Genomic DNA, 13,214 nt, shown 5'->3' on the forward strand with positions numbered 1-13,214 from the left:
TTGGCAATTTTACTATTGCAGTCTTACCACTATATACATACTTCCTCTACGTGAAAACTTGTTTTATGCAGGCTTGTATTCTTAACATCTACCTGTGTCGTGTATTAAATTTCTTAACAAATTTATTTACCTAATCATTCAACAAAATGTCCTGAGCACCTATTAGATGCCAATCAGAGAATCTGGGGAAAATCTTGAATACTAATAGGATAAGTATCTCCTCAAACACTTCTTCCAGTACACTAAGATTTTCAGGTTGCAGGGTTTTTATTTTTATTTTTTTAAGTATATCATACTTGATCAAGTTGGGAACCTGGGAACTCATCTTGTGCATCAAACTTTCAGGTGGAGGCGTAATTTCAATAGTAAGTATAATACGCTGGGCACATGCTAAATACCGTGCTGTGCACTTAAAATATGTTATTTAACTTTATAACGTTGTATAAACATAAGAATTATTCTCCTCATTTTATAGATGAGGAAAGTGAGGCTTAAGAAAGCTTGGCAAGTGGGCTAAGGTCACACAGGAAGTGGGGCTTGAGATCTAGTTTTGGATCCCCGTCTGTCTACCCGTTAGATCCACACTTTCCTATTTGAGGACGCAGCCTCTGAGTGGCAATGAGTCCTCCTTGGACTTCTGTGCATGGCAAACTGCAGCCTAGTTCTGTTCCCTCCTCGATGACACTTGGAGGTTTCAGGAACAAAAGTAGGAAACTGCCCTCCTTGGTCAAGTGGTCCCATTAGCAGAGGGGTTATTCAGGAAGAGAGTTTGGCATCGTCTCAGAAGACAACCTACCCACAGCAATTCTTTCTATATTAATCACTTCCTAATCCCCTTTTTCTTAAGGTGAAGTAGATACCACGGAGGTTTTGGGAAGTGAGAAAACAATACAAACACTGACCCACTGTGTAAGCCCACATCGGAAAATTATCTTTCTCTTTCCATCCTCTCCTGAATAACTTGATTATCTCTTCTTCTGCTTGACATATATTGGCTGCACATATCATGTTTGGAGAGGATCCAGGCTTGGGGAATGTGAGACATGGCACTGATGTAGGCATGGTTTTTTCTCATAGGCGGGTGTCCCAAGGTCAGAGGTCACATTAGGGGGATTATTCCAGGGTCTTTCATGTGCTATTATTCTTGTCTCTGGTCCAGTTGCTTTTCTGCATTGGCTGCAAGGCCCATGACTATGAGTGGTGATCTTGGGTTGCTTGGGACAAAGAGGCCACTGGAAGCTCTTCCATGGGCCATTGTCACACTGCAGTACCTCATTCTTACACAAAAGGAACAGCTGGAAACTCACCTAATAGCCTGATCAATTGAGACATTCAAGCCCCAACTCTGACCAAGTTCTTTCCGGATACCAAATCCTTCAATGGCTCTTCACTTGCTATGGATCAAGTCCAAGTTCCTTCTCACAGCATATAAGAACCTGTTACATTCAACTGCATTCTTCTGCCTCATTTCTGTTTGCATCCACAGTCAGCTCCTAGGTGCCGCTCATGTCAAACCACGCCGGGCCTTTGCATGTACGTTTTTTTTTTTTTTGAGAGTTATGTTTTATTCGGTGGAAATTTTTAGGACTTCAAGCCCAGCATGCAGCATCTCAAGTAAACCTGAGAGAACTGCTTCCAGGAGGCAAGGCGGGGAGCCAGGATATATAAGAGTTTTGCAACAAAGGGCAGGTAGTCTGAACATCAAAAGATTATTGTTAATTAAAGAAAACCAGCTATGTCAAGTTAAGGAACTTAGCGCTTTTCTACGTATGGGAAGATGCAAGAGTGCGCTCACTGAAATCATTCCTTTGATAGGCGCCTCAACTGTGTGGGGCCAGTATCCTGTGTTTCCTCATGGCTCACCTAGGGAACGGCTGCAGTCTGATGGCTGCTAAATGGCAGGTATTCTTTCCCTTCCTGAGTTCCCTCAGGGTTCACCAGCTCTCCCTCTGCCAGAAATTAGCACCTGAAGTGACATATCAACAAGAATTTTCGCTTGACCTGGGATGAGCCTCCCAGAGCTGTGGGACAAAAATCAGTCATGAAATGTCTCCCAAATATCGTTCAAATTTCGGACCAAGAGGAGGAACTGATAAATGGAGTATTGCCCCCCATATCAGTAAACAAAGGATGTCACAATCATCAGCGATTGCACGTGTTTTTTTTATCTCCTTCACTGTGGTGAATTTTTTCTCCTTGTTAGAAACCCCTCTTTGTGACCCTTTCTGGATAGCCCACTTCCTCCTAAGCAGAGTTGGTTTCTCCCTACTTTGTATTATATGTGAACTCGTGACACTGCTCTGACACTCTTGTTTGCATGTCACCTTTCCTTCTAGACTGTGGATCTTAACCTCACTTGTTTCTGAATCCCCGTTCACACGATACACTTTTTGGTTGAGCAAATGAATGAATCATCTCTGATATTTGCAAGGGATTTTATTCATTTCACAATTTTTTTTCTCTATTCTCTAACATCATTCTTCTCAACAAGCCTAGGGGGGTGAGATTATTTCCTGCATTTTGGACATGAGAACACTAAAGGCCAGAGACGTGATGCTCTAAAATGGCAGACCGGTGACCAGCGTACAGTTCCTAAGTCTTAATGAACTGAGGTCAGAACAGAACGCTGCTGATTAAACATGCAGCGACTCTATGGTAATACCACACTGGTTGAAGTGGTTGAGCTCTTTGGGTGACTTTGAATGATGCTTATGTAGAGCAGAGTTTTGTACTTTAGGCTAGTTGGATAGGTCTCCATTGCCTGTAGAAAAAAGTTCAAACTCCTCTACAAGGTTTCAAGATTCTGGCTTCAGTCAAGAATTTCGCTTTTATCTTGAGCTACTCAAGTGACCAGAGCACAATGCTCCTTTACTGTAAACCAGAAGTTGGCAAGGCTTTTCTGTAAAAGGCTACATAATTAATATTTTAGGCTTTATTTTAGGGCCAGATGGTCTTTGTTGCCACAATTCTGCTACTGTAGGGTGAAAGCATCCATAGACTTGACTTAAATGAGTGGGCATGGCTATGTTCTAATAAAATTTTATTTATAAAACAGGCAGGGGTCTGGATTTCGCTTGTGGGCTATAGTTTGCTGATTCCTGTTATAAACCTTTCCTGAAAATGCCCTATATTATTTCTTTTTCACCTTCTCTTCAGAGTCCTTCCCCGATTTGTGTTCCTCACTCTTACCTCCTTTCCTTCCCTCATGAAGATAACCACAACCATTTCAGCTAACACTGAGTTTTGTCTTATTTCTAAGAAGTTAGTAAACAAAGGCCTAGAGACTAGTACATTTACCTCTTGACTATATTCTGTTGTGTGGGCTATTTCATTGAGTTAGATTCAGATAGACTTGGGTTTAAGGCCTTGCTCTGTCATTGTGTGGCTGTGTGGTCTCAGACAAGTTATTTAATTTCTCTAAGATTGTATTTCCTCATTGGTAAAATTGGGCTAATAATTTTTCTATTACCTAACATAAAGCCTCCTTTCAGTTCTCACTCATTATCTGATGTGATTACTGTTTGTCTGTCTTTCTTTTAACATCAGTAGGCAATCGTTGATAAGAGATCAGTGAGTTTGCCTAGTGTGTTCGCTGCTATACACCGGGTGCCTAGAAGATCTCATTGAGTATTTGGTGAATGAAAGATAGTAAATTGCTTACAGGTGGGTTGTGGGTTGAACGACTACCCAGTGCTTGGCCACCAGTGAGCTTCCAATAAAGGTGAATTTCCATAGCACAAACTTTGCCACAGATTTCTACCACTACCATTGCTATTGCTAGAAACAAGGCAGACATAACACTCTCCACTCAAAGGCAATTATGCTTGTTGGGAAAAGAAAACCCATCCACAGAGGAACGAACCTTGGAGCTGAGAGAATGCACCGTGTGGATCTTTGAGTGAATACAAATGTTAATAAACTAAAGCGAGCACCAACAAACGGTGTGATTAAACAGCATCCAGAAGCATCAGGAGAGTCAGAGAGGCCATGATTTCATTCAGTTGGTTCCCTGCCTTCTTGTTTCTCTGTTCTTCATCATTCTGGAACCAAATGACCATTTGGATCTAAACCTGAATGTACCGCTCAGCTCAATGACTGAGAGACCCTCCTCTTATCCTATCAGTTGATACCATCTTCTTTTCCTCTTGATTTATCACTTTGTAGCAATGGATTAGTGCAGCTAAAAGTACATGTTGGAAATTACTTTCATGTCCTTATCAGGTCACCACTGACACATCAACCAACTAATCCCCCCAACTTTTCATCATTTAAATTTGACTTTAGTTATATGAGATAGACAACATACTTCCACTGTCTAGATGGGTCCTGAATACTTCAAGCTTCAGATCTAGGCTTCTTTCACTTCCTCACAGTTTCCTTCCAGCCAGATTTTTGTCTGGGATTTACCATCTTCCACAAACATTTATTGAGAGTCTACAACACAGCAGGCAGTATGGTAAGTGTGAGGAGAAAACAGAGAAGAATTAGACATCATGCCTTCCCATTTGACTTTCCAGACCAGTGAGGGAGACAGACAAGAACACATATTATTTCAACAGAATGTGACGTGTGCTATAGCAATGAGACATATAAAGCGCTGTGGTTGCAAAGTGAAGGGAGTGGCTTCCTGATGGCTGAAAGGACAAGTTGAAGAAATTATCATAGATGAACTGTGATTGAACGTTGAGTATGGAAGATGGATAGGAGTTTGTCAGGTGGAGGAAGTGGGAGAGGCATACCAAAGAGTGGAAACTGGGATCATGTGCAAGCCCAGGTACACGGTGAGTGATGTGTTGAGAGGCTCCTATTGGTGGAACATGGAGAAGGAGGAAGTAGGTAAAGAAAGATTTCTGAGGTGGACAGGGACCAGAACAGAGACAGCCTATCTGTCATGATGATGGTGTGGACTTTATCCCTTAGGATCAAGGCAAACTGAACTTCATTCTGTTTCCCATTTCCATTGGTAGCCTCACCCAAAGAGGAATCTTGCCCAACTGGTCCTTGTGACTGTTGTAGTTCATCCTATGGAAATGCTTGGCTAAATAGGCCATAACAGGTCTGTATTCCACCATGACGTGGTGTTTCTCTGCTCCACTGACCTCCTGGGAGAGCCTGCTGCAGGCATGGGCTGTGTACATACATATATGTCACATACTCAGATATCTTCTGTTGTTCAGGAGCTTAATGCCTTAGCTGCCTATGAGTCAAGACGACAAATAGAAGGGGCCCTGGGAGTCGGGGAACATGACCCCAGGTAGGAGCCAAAATACCTCCGAGCCATCCACAAAGGGCCGCTCTATTCTTGGTCACCTGTTCTATGTCTAATTCTTTTACTGGACCTGATGGAACTGACAGCCCTCACAGTTTCACTTCCTTTACTTGTCGGGATGGTGGTGTTTTAACTTCAAAGCTGCTTTCCACCTGAGAACTGGATGGAGCAATCCTCGGGGAGAGCTTTCAGCCTGTGGCTTCCTTTCTCTTGCCCCTGGCTGGGTTATCCTTGAGCCAATAGAAATTTTACTGTCTTTGTGTGGAAAGGTTTCTCCCGACTGCTGTTTGCTTTGGAGTGCAACATGAGTTCTCTGTGACTACCTCAGTGTAAGTCTTTCAAAGGACACTCTTTTTTATTTTTAATGGCAATGTGGTAGAGTTGAAAGAGCCCAGGATTAGAAATCAGGAAAAGAATAAAAAGTAAAAGAAAAAGGAAAAAGATAAATCTAATCCTTGTTTCGGGCCTACTGTTCCCCTCACAAGCTGTGTATCACAGAGCAAGTTCCAACCGCTTACTGGTTCTCGTTGAAAGTGAGTTAGTCCTGATGACACCGAATTCACAGGATTTTGATGAATATGAAAGGATATTACATAGAATGACTTCTCAGTTGTAAAGCATTTTTCAAATTTTATCAACTTTCACTCTTACTTTAATTCTTATGGAAATCACACAAATCATAGTGGCTTTTTTTTCTTCTCCAGAAAGTGGATCTCAACCACCCCATTCCTCATGATATATTCTTTCTCTGGGCTGGTGAAAAGATAATCCGCTACCCTTTTTGAACTTAGAAATAATGCTTCTTTTGTTATTTCTGTATTTGTGTATTTCATGCTTAAGATGAGGTCCTGGCAGGTATCTGGTATGTCTTTATTTTCCTTTCTGCTTAGCACAGCACTGAGCATAAAGTAGACATTCATATTATTGAGTTACACTGAATTTCCATTTATGCCCTTATTTGAACTAATAAAGAGTATATTGCTCTGAGAAAATTCATTAATTGGGGTCATGTTTATTCTACTATTATCAACTAATATAATACATTTGTTTAAACTGAGGGCTCAGTAGTTTATGTTGGTCATTAATGTGTCTCAGTGAGATATGGTTGTTTACAGTACTTTGCAAGAATATGTGGGTTTTCCATTTTAAGGAAACCACAGAATGATAATCAAGCAAGAGGAAGTTTTTCCAGAGCCATGGATCAATGGCATGGACTGGTAGTTCCCACCCTTAGCTGTGGACTTCTCCATATCTTCCAGCTTCCCTTGCATGGGAGGGCAGCCATGTGACAAGTTCTGGCCAAAAGGTGTATGGCCCCAGAAATGTTCTACACCATGTCTAGGCCTGGCTATAAAACCTCTTGGGTGATCTTTCTTACTTTCTCTTTTTAGCCATTGGTTGATTGAAGGGAATTCAGTAGAAGATGGGAAGGAGAACTTTTTTCTGTATAAAGACAGTGAGTAAACATTTTAGGCTTTGCTGGCCATATGGTATCTGTAGCCATTACTCAACACTACCATTGTATGTGAAATCAGCCATGGATGCTATGTAAACAAATGAATGTGACTATGTTCCAATAAAACTTTATTTATAAAACAGGCAGTGGCTGGATTGGGTCCATAGGCTGTAGTTTGCTGACCTCTGACCTAGAGGATGATGGCATCACAGGATGCAAGGGCTTGGGATCCCCAAGTTACTACATCTAAGTCTTCCGGCCAAACACCTGATTGGATGATGATGTGAGTGAGAAATAACCTTGACTTTGTTAAGCTGCTGAGATATCTGGAATGTTTGTTAAAGCTGCTGTTGTAACTATTGTGACTAATGCTGGGTCATTCTAGGATTCTCCGTTCTTTTTTCTTTTTTGTCCTAGTTTAATCAATCACCAATCCTGACAATTTTGTCTTCAAACTATTTTCCATATCTTCATCTATGTCCCTACCCTCAGTGGTCAAGTGCAGAGCCATGTCACTTATCAACATGACTGCAGTAGCCTCTGGACTGCTGTGTCCCCTCTCCAGCTCATCTTCGATAGCATAGAGAGAGAAAGGGCTAGAGAGATGTTCCCACAGACGTTAAGACCAGTCCTCTCTCTGAGTCTCAGCTCAATCATCCTATCCTTTGAAACATCCTCTGCTTGAGGCATGATGTCAGACAGGTTAAAACACAGCTTTGGGTGAGAAAAGCTTGATTTATATAGTGATGCTGCCACATCCAGCTGTAATTTGGCTTTGCTCCTGTTTCTTTATCTGTTCATTGAGGATAATGGTTTTTTCCTGACCCAGCTGCTGTGGGGATGGGGGTTGTGGGTGTGTGTGTGGGTGCTGTTCTCTTGGGTTGTTCTTTGCTATTGCGACATCTTGCACTTCTTTCTCAGGTGGTGGGAGCGGGGGCCTATTTTGCCTCCCAGGGTACATATGGCAACGTCTGGGGACATTTCTGATTGTCGCAGTTATGGGGGTGTTTATGGCATTTGGTGCATAAAGGCCGGGAATGTTGCTAAACAACCTACAAGGAACAGCCTCTTGTAACAAAGAATTATTTGGCCCCAAATGAGAGCAGGGCCCAGGCTGAGAAATTCTGTTCTAAGGAGATCTGTGTGAGGTTATGAAAAGTCACCACCCAAATGGTGTTTATTTGCCAGTCATGAATTTTAAAATATTTCTGACATTGAGGACCTTTAAAAAGGGTGTTCACTCTCTGGTTTTTCATAGGTCCTCCCAACTTCTTAGTTACAATTAATATTATTGCAACTGGAGCCCCTGAAGGCATTTGAATTTGTTACTCCTTGTGGACTTTCATTCCCCCAGTAGACGGTACCTTACTCAAGGGCGGAGACATTTTTTTTTTCAAAATTAGTGTTGGTTTAACTGAAGCCACTGTGACTCCATAAGAGGTCATTTCCTACCCATGAATGTCAATGTGTTGGCTCAGAGTCCATTGCCTTCCCAGTCTTCTCAGTGGAACTCAATCTTCTCTGACTTTCTTTGGGTTTAACTTCTGAATATCTCTACTCTGTCAGGTTACACACAGGAAAACTCAGACTTGCAAACAGTTGGCTTAAGGGCCTCCTCATCTACGGATGGTGTTGAGCTGTACTGGGAGTCCTAGAGTGGGTAATGCAGCTTTTAAGGTATCTGGTTTCATTCTTGATGCATCTTAGGACTTTGCTGAACCTAAGGGTCCATGGCTGTCATTCTTTTGGGTTCCTAGGATCTCTGTGTTTCTTTATCAACTGCCTGATGCTTGGTGAGCCTATGTGAGGATGATTAGGAGGACAAAATGTTCCCCTAAAGACCTTCTGGTCTTTCCAACACTGAAATGTAAAATTTCCCTAAAGATCTGGAATTAGCTCACTCTTCTAAGTCTTCATCCCTTGAGCTGCATCCAAATAGCAATCCTAACCCCATCATGGGCCTCCTGGCACCTAATCATGGGTTCAGTAAGCCAGCACCTTGACTAAGAATCCCAAGAGAGGCAGGGAATACAGGTAAAAACCCTGTTAGGTTGGCATTATTATTTTAGTTTTTCAAATTAGGAAAGTGAAGCTTAAAGAAGTAGTGTCATTGCCCAAGGTCTTAAATCTAGCAAGTGAAGTTGCTATAAATAGAGCTTCCATCTGTCTGACTCCAATCCCAGCTTTCAGCCCACTGCCGTCCATGTCCTGAAAGGGACAATCTGAAAGTTCAAGTCCATGGAACCAAGTCAGGGATGAGCCTGGGAATGCTTCAGATATTAGATACAGGCTGGCTACCAATTTGGGGTGGACAGCTTTTGGGTAGGTGGGTTTGTCTTTTAATGGCTCTGGGTCATATCTTTCCAGAAGAGTTAAAGGACTCCCAATTAAGGTAGAACAAGAGGATGAAGAACAGGAAATGCATCAGAAGGAAGGGGAAAAATATCAAAGAAAAAACTCTTTCAGATAAGGGTAGAAGACAAGTCAATGTATTCATTTTGGGTGTATGGGCTAATGTAGGCTAGTTTCAAACAAGTGTTCTGCACATGGAATTTTATCTCCCAGCCTGCCGTACTGAAAATTACTATGGACAATCTTATTTCTAACCAATGCTTAGCACTTTTACAACCTGACCATTCCCAGCATAACTGCAAAACTGAAAAAGATCCCGGGAAACAAAATCGATTGTCACTTCTCATGAACTTGGGAAAGTTACTTCCCACCTCTGTTCTTCTCTCTTAGCTTCTCAGCTTTTATTTATACATTGGGTGATTATATTTTATTGTGCAAGGCTAGACACTTTTTTAAAAAATTTATTTTATTTTTGGCTGCGTTGGGTCTTCGTTGCTGCGTGCGGGCTTTCTCTAGTTGCAAGTTGGGGCTACTCTTCCTTGTGGTGCGCAGGCTTCTCATTGCAGTGGCTTCTCTTGTTGCGGAGCACGGGCTCTAGGTACGTGGGCTTCAGTGTTTGTGGCACCTGAGCTCAGTAGTTGTGGCTCACGGGCTCTAGAGCACAGGCTCAGTGGTATGGCACATGGGCTTAGTTGCTCCGTGGCATGTGGGATCTTCCCAGACCAGGGCTTGAACCCGTGTCCCCTGCATTGGCAGGCAGATTCTTAGCCGGTGAGCCACCAAGAAAGCCCCCTAGACACTTTTGACAGTAAGATAGGGAGCTCTTAATGATTATTCCAGGACATTTCCTCTGCCTTTGATAAACAATCCTCGGAAACACCCTTATCTAGTGTCTAAGCACTATCAGATTAGAAGCGAAGCAGCACAGCTGGAGTTAAGGAACCAGTTTTGAGGGGCAGGTGCATGGAGCCTTGGGAGAAGTGACAGTGGACAGACTAGCAGTGTGAAAAATGACAGAAACGCGAAAACAGCAGATGTAAGCACACGGCCAGTGCGGGCCTTTGAGAGAGGATAACCTTGCACCATATTTAAATATAGTGAAAAATTAATGTTTTTAATGATGCATCACTAAGATAAAGTAAAATCATGACCATATCTTCTCCTTAAGACGGCAAGGATGGGACTTCCCTGGTGGTCCAGTGGTTAAGATTTGGCCTTCCAATGCAGGGCGTGTGGGTTCCATCCCTGGTTGGGGAGCTGGGATCCCACATGACTCCCAGCCAAAAAACCAAAACGTAAAACAAGCAATATTGTAACAAATTCAATAGAGACTTTAAAAATGGTTCACGTTTAAAAAAGTCTTTAAAAAAAAGACGGCAAGGAAGTGTTTTGTACAACTGAGAAGGATTTTAAAATATTTAAGAATACAATTAACTTTACACCTTAAAGATTTGGTAAAAGAACAAAATCCAAGCCAGGGAAGTTACTTACTCCAAGTGTATAACCAGCTTTCAGCATAATGCAGGGAACTGAATTAATGGCTGTTCACTAATGAATCAATTAGTATAACCAGGACTATAATTTATGATTTAGTCTTTTCAGTAGCCAAGATTAGCGAGGTTTGTTTTGTCATCCACCCCGACAAGTTTAGTCTTTTAGCGTTGTAAACTAGCGTCTGCTGACAAAAACAGACACTTTAGGAGACTAAGCTAGATCTGAGATAGATGGGGCTTAGAGCAAGAGGACGCATGTGGTGTTTGCCTAAGTAGAATTGTCCTTTTAGAACCTGATTCTTCTCTTCGTAATTTTGGCATCCTCACCAACGTTCTGGGACATGCTGTAAGAATTTGATGAAAAGGTTGCGGCTGTCACTTTTTCTGCCATGCTCACTCAGATCTTACATGACTGAAGGGATCAGACCCCATTCTGTGAACCACAGCCCTTTGTTCCTATCTCCAGGATAACACTCATCACTTCTCATTTTTTGTCTCTGCTGGTTTTCCCTGTTTGAACCCGAGCTCCTCAAGGAATCCTTCCTGCTGTTGACCAGGTTCGAATCCTTGTCTCCAATATCTGAAACACCCAATCCCCATGAATTCTACTTCTGCATTGCCCTGTTGATCCATCAGCTTATTTCTGTTCACAGTGGCCCTCCCCCGGCCCAGCCTCGTTACCATGCAGCTATGGGAGTCATTAGTCTCTTTACTGGTCTCCGTGTGCTCAGATTGCTCCTTGTAGTATATCCTTCTATTTCCAGTGGCAGAACTAAGAGCTTTTTCTATTCTGCAATGCTGTTGACATGGTTAGAATATAACTACAGTGATGATAACACTGACCACCACCTCTATAAAACTTCTTAAGTACCAGGTACTGTTCAAAGCATTTATCGCATCGGCATCAAACTCTATAAGGTAGGCATTTCTATTTCTTCTATTTCCTCTATTTTAGAAGCGATGATCGAGGCACAGAGAATTTAAGAGACTTGTCCAGAATCGTAGAATCAGTGATGAGACTGGGATTCAGAATCACTTCTTTAAGAAGTTTTTCTTCACTATTTGATGATCTGGGATGAAGAGGACATTACACTTAGTAATAGATTAAAGAACAGTAGCTATGGGATGTTGACTTTCATGTAAGCTTGAGTTTTGTCCTTTCATTCATTCACTTAGGAATACATTAAAGAAACACTGATTGACATTGCCAAGCAATGTAGTAGGTTCTGGGGATAGAGCTTTAAATGAAGGTGTCAAGGTTTTTGATCTCTTATGAGTTTTGTTTTCTTATGGAGGGAGACAGGCAATATAAAATGATACATTTAAAAGCTAGTAATAAATATCGTACAGAGAATGGAACTGGGTGATGTGATAGAGAGTGACGGGATGGTCAGGGAAAGCCTATTTGTGGCAGAAAGCAGAAAGCTTAGTACGAGCCAGATAAGAGAAGATCGAGGGATGGGAGGTAGGGTGGGGAGGCTTTTGGGCACTGGAGTCATCAGTGCAAAGTCCCTGAGGTAGAAAGGAACTGGGTATGTTTGCAAACAATGTGGCTGAAGCACAGCGAACGAGGTGAGTGGCTCAAGAGGACGTCAGGGAGGCAGGGCAAGTCATGTAGTCCTTGGAAGAGAGTTTCGATTTTGTTCCCAGGAAGCCATTGAGATATTTTAACATAGAAGAGTGACGTGATTATCTCCTGCCTGTTTCTGCAAGTGCACTCTGACTGCTGGTGGATGATGGACTATAGGGACAAGGGTGGGAACCGAAGTGCAGGAGAAAGGTGGGGAACGCTGGCACCTTAGACCCGAATACTAAGAATGGATATGGAGAAAAGCAGGACCATACCTTTGAGGTGTGAGGGCCAGCACTAACTGAAAAGAAGCCAAAGAAGATTCATAGCTTTTCCTCAGGGCAAAGAGACAAAAGGGGTGGTCCAGAGAAATCATGCTCCTTTTCTGTACATTGTCATTTCTGTGGATGCTAACCCAGTCCTAAGAATGGCTGTTTTCAGTTGCAGAGGTTCAGACTGTAAAGTGCTGGCACGAAGTCATGTTAATAAACCAGAGCAAGGCATGTGGAAGAGATGGGAGTAGGAGGCTCCAGACCATTATTTCAAAGGCGAGCGTCGCTCTGTGCACTGATGGAGCCTACAGCATTCCATCACTTTTAAAATCTCCGAAAGTCACTATGAAATAATCACCCTGAGTATATCTGCGTGTCTCTATCTTCTCATTCATCCACGCTCAGCCCCATCTTCCTAGCCTCTTTGGCCCCATGGAAGATGTATTGAGGATTTCAGATATGTGTTTATTTATATAATATGGTAACAAATTGAAGAGGCTGGTGATGGAGACAAAAAGTGACTGCACAAGGAGCTTCTAGGTCTGTGCTTTCCTTTAGGTTCTGATTACACGTGACACATAATCACGGCTGTGGGGTTTTGTGGGCATGCAACTGCAGCTCTTGTCACATTCCTGACAGTGCCCTCCCTCCTGGCATGGGTCTCTGGAATGATCTGCACTGAAGAGGCAAATGGAGCTTTCAGCAAGTGTGTTGTGCCTCTTGGGGAGCGAGGGGTTGGAGAAGGCAAGCACATGTTCATAACATGGCTGGAAAGCAGGTCCTAGGACTAAGCATCTATGCT

The sequence above is a fragment of the Grampus griseus genome (assembly GCF_964374135.1).
Source record: "Grampus griseus genome assembly, chromosome: 17".
Lineage (NCBI taxonomy): Eukaryota > Metazoa > Chordata > Mammalia > Artiodactyla > Delphinidae > Grampus > Grampus griseus.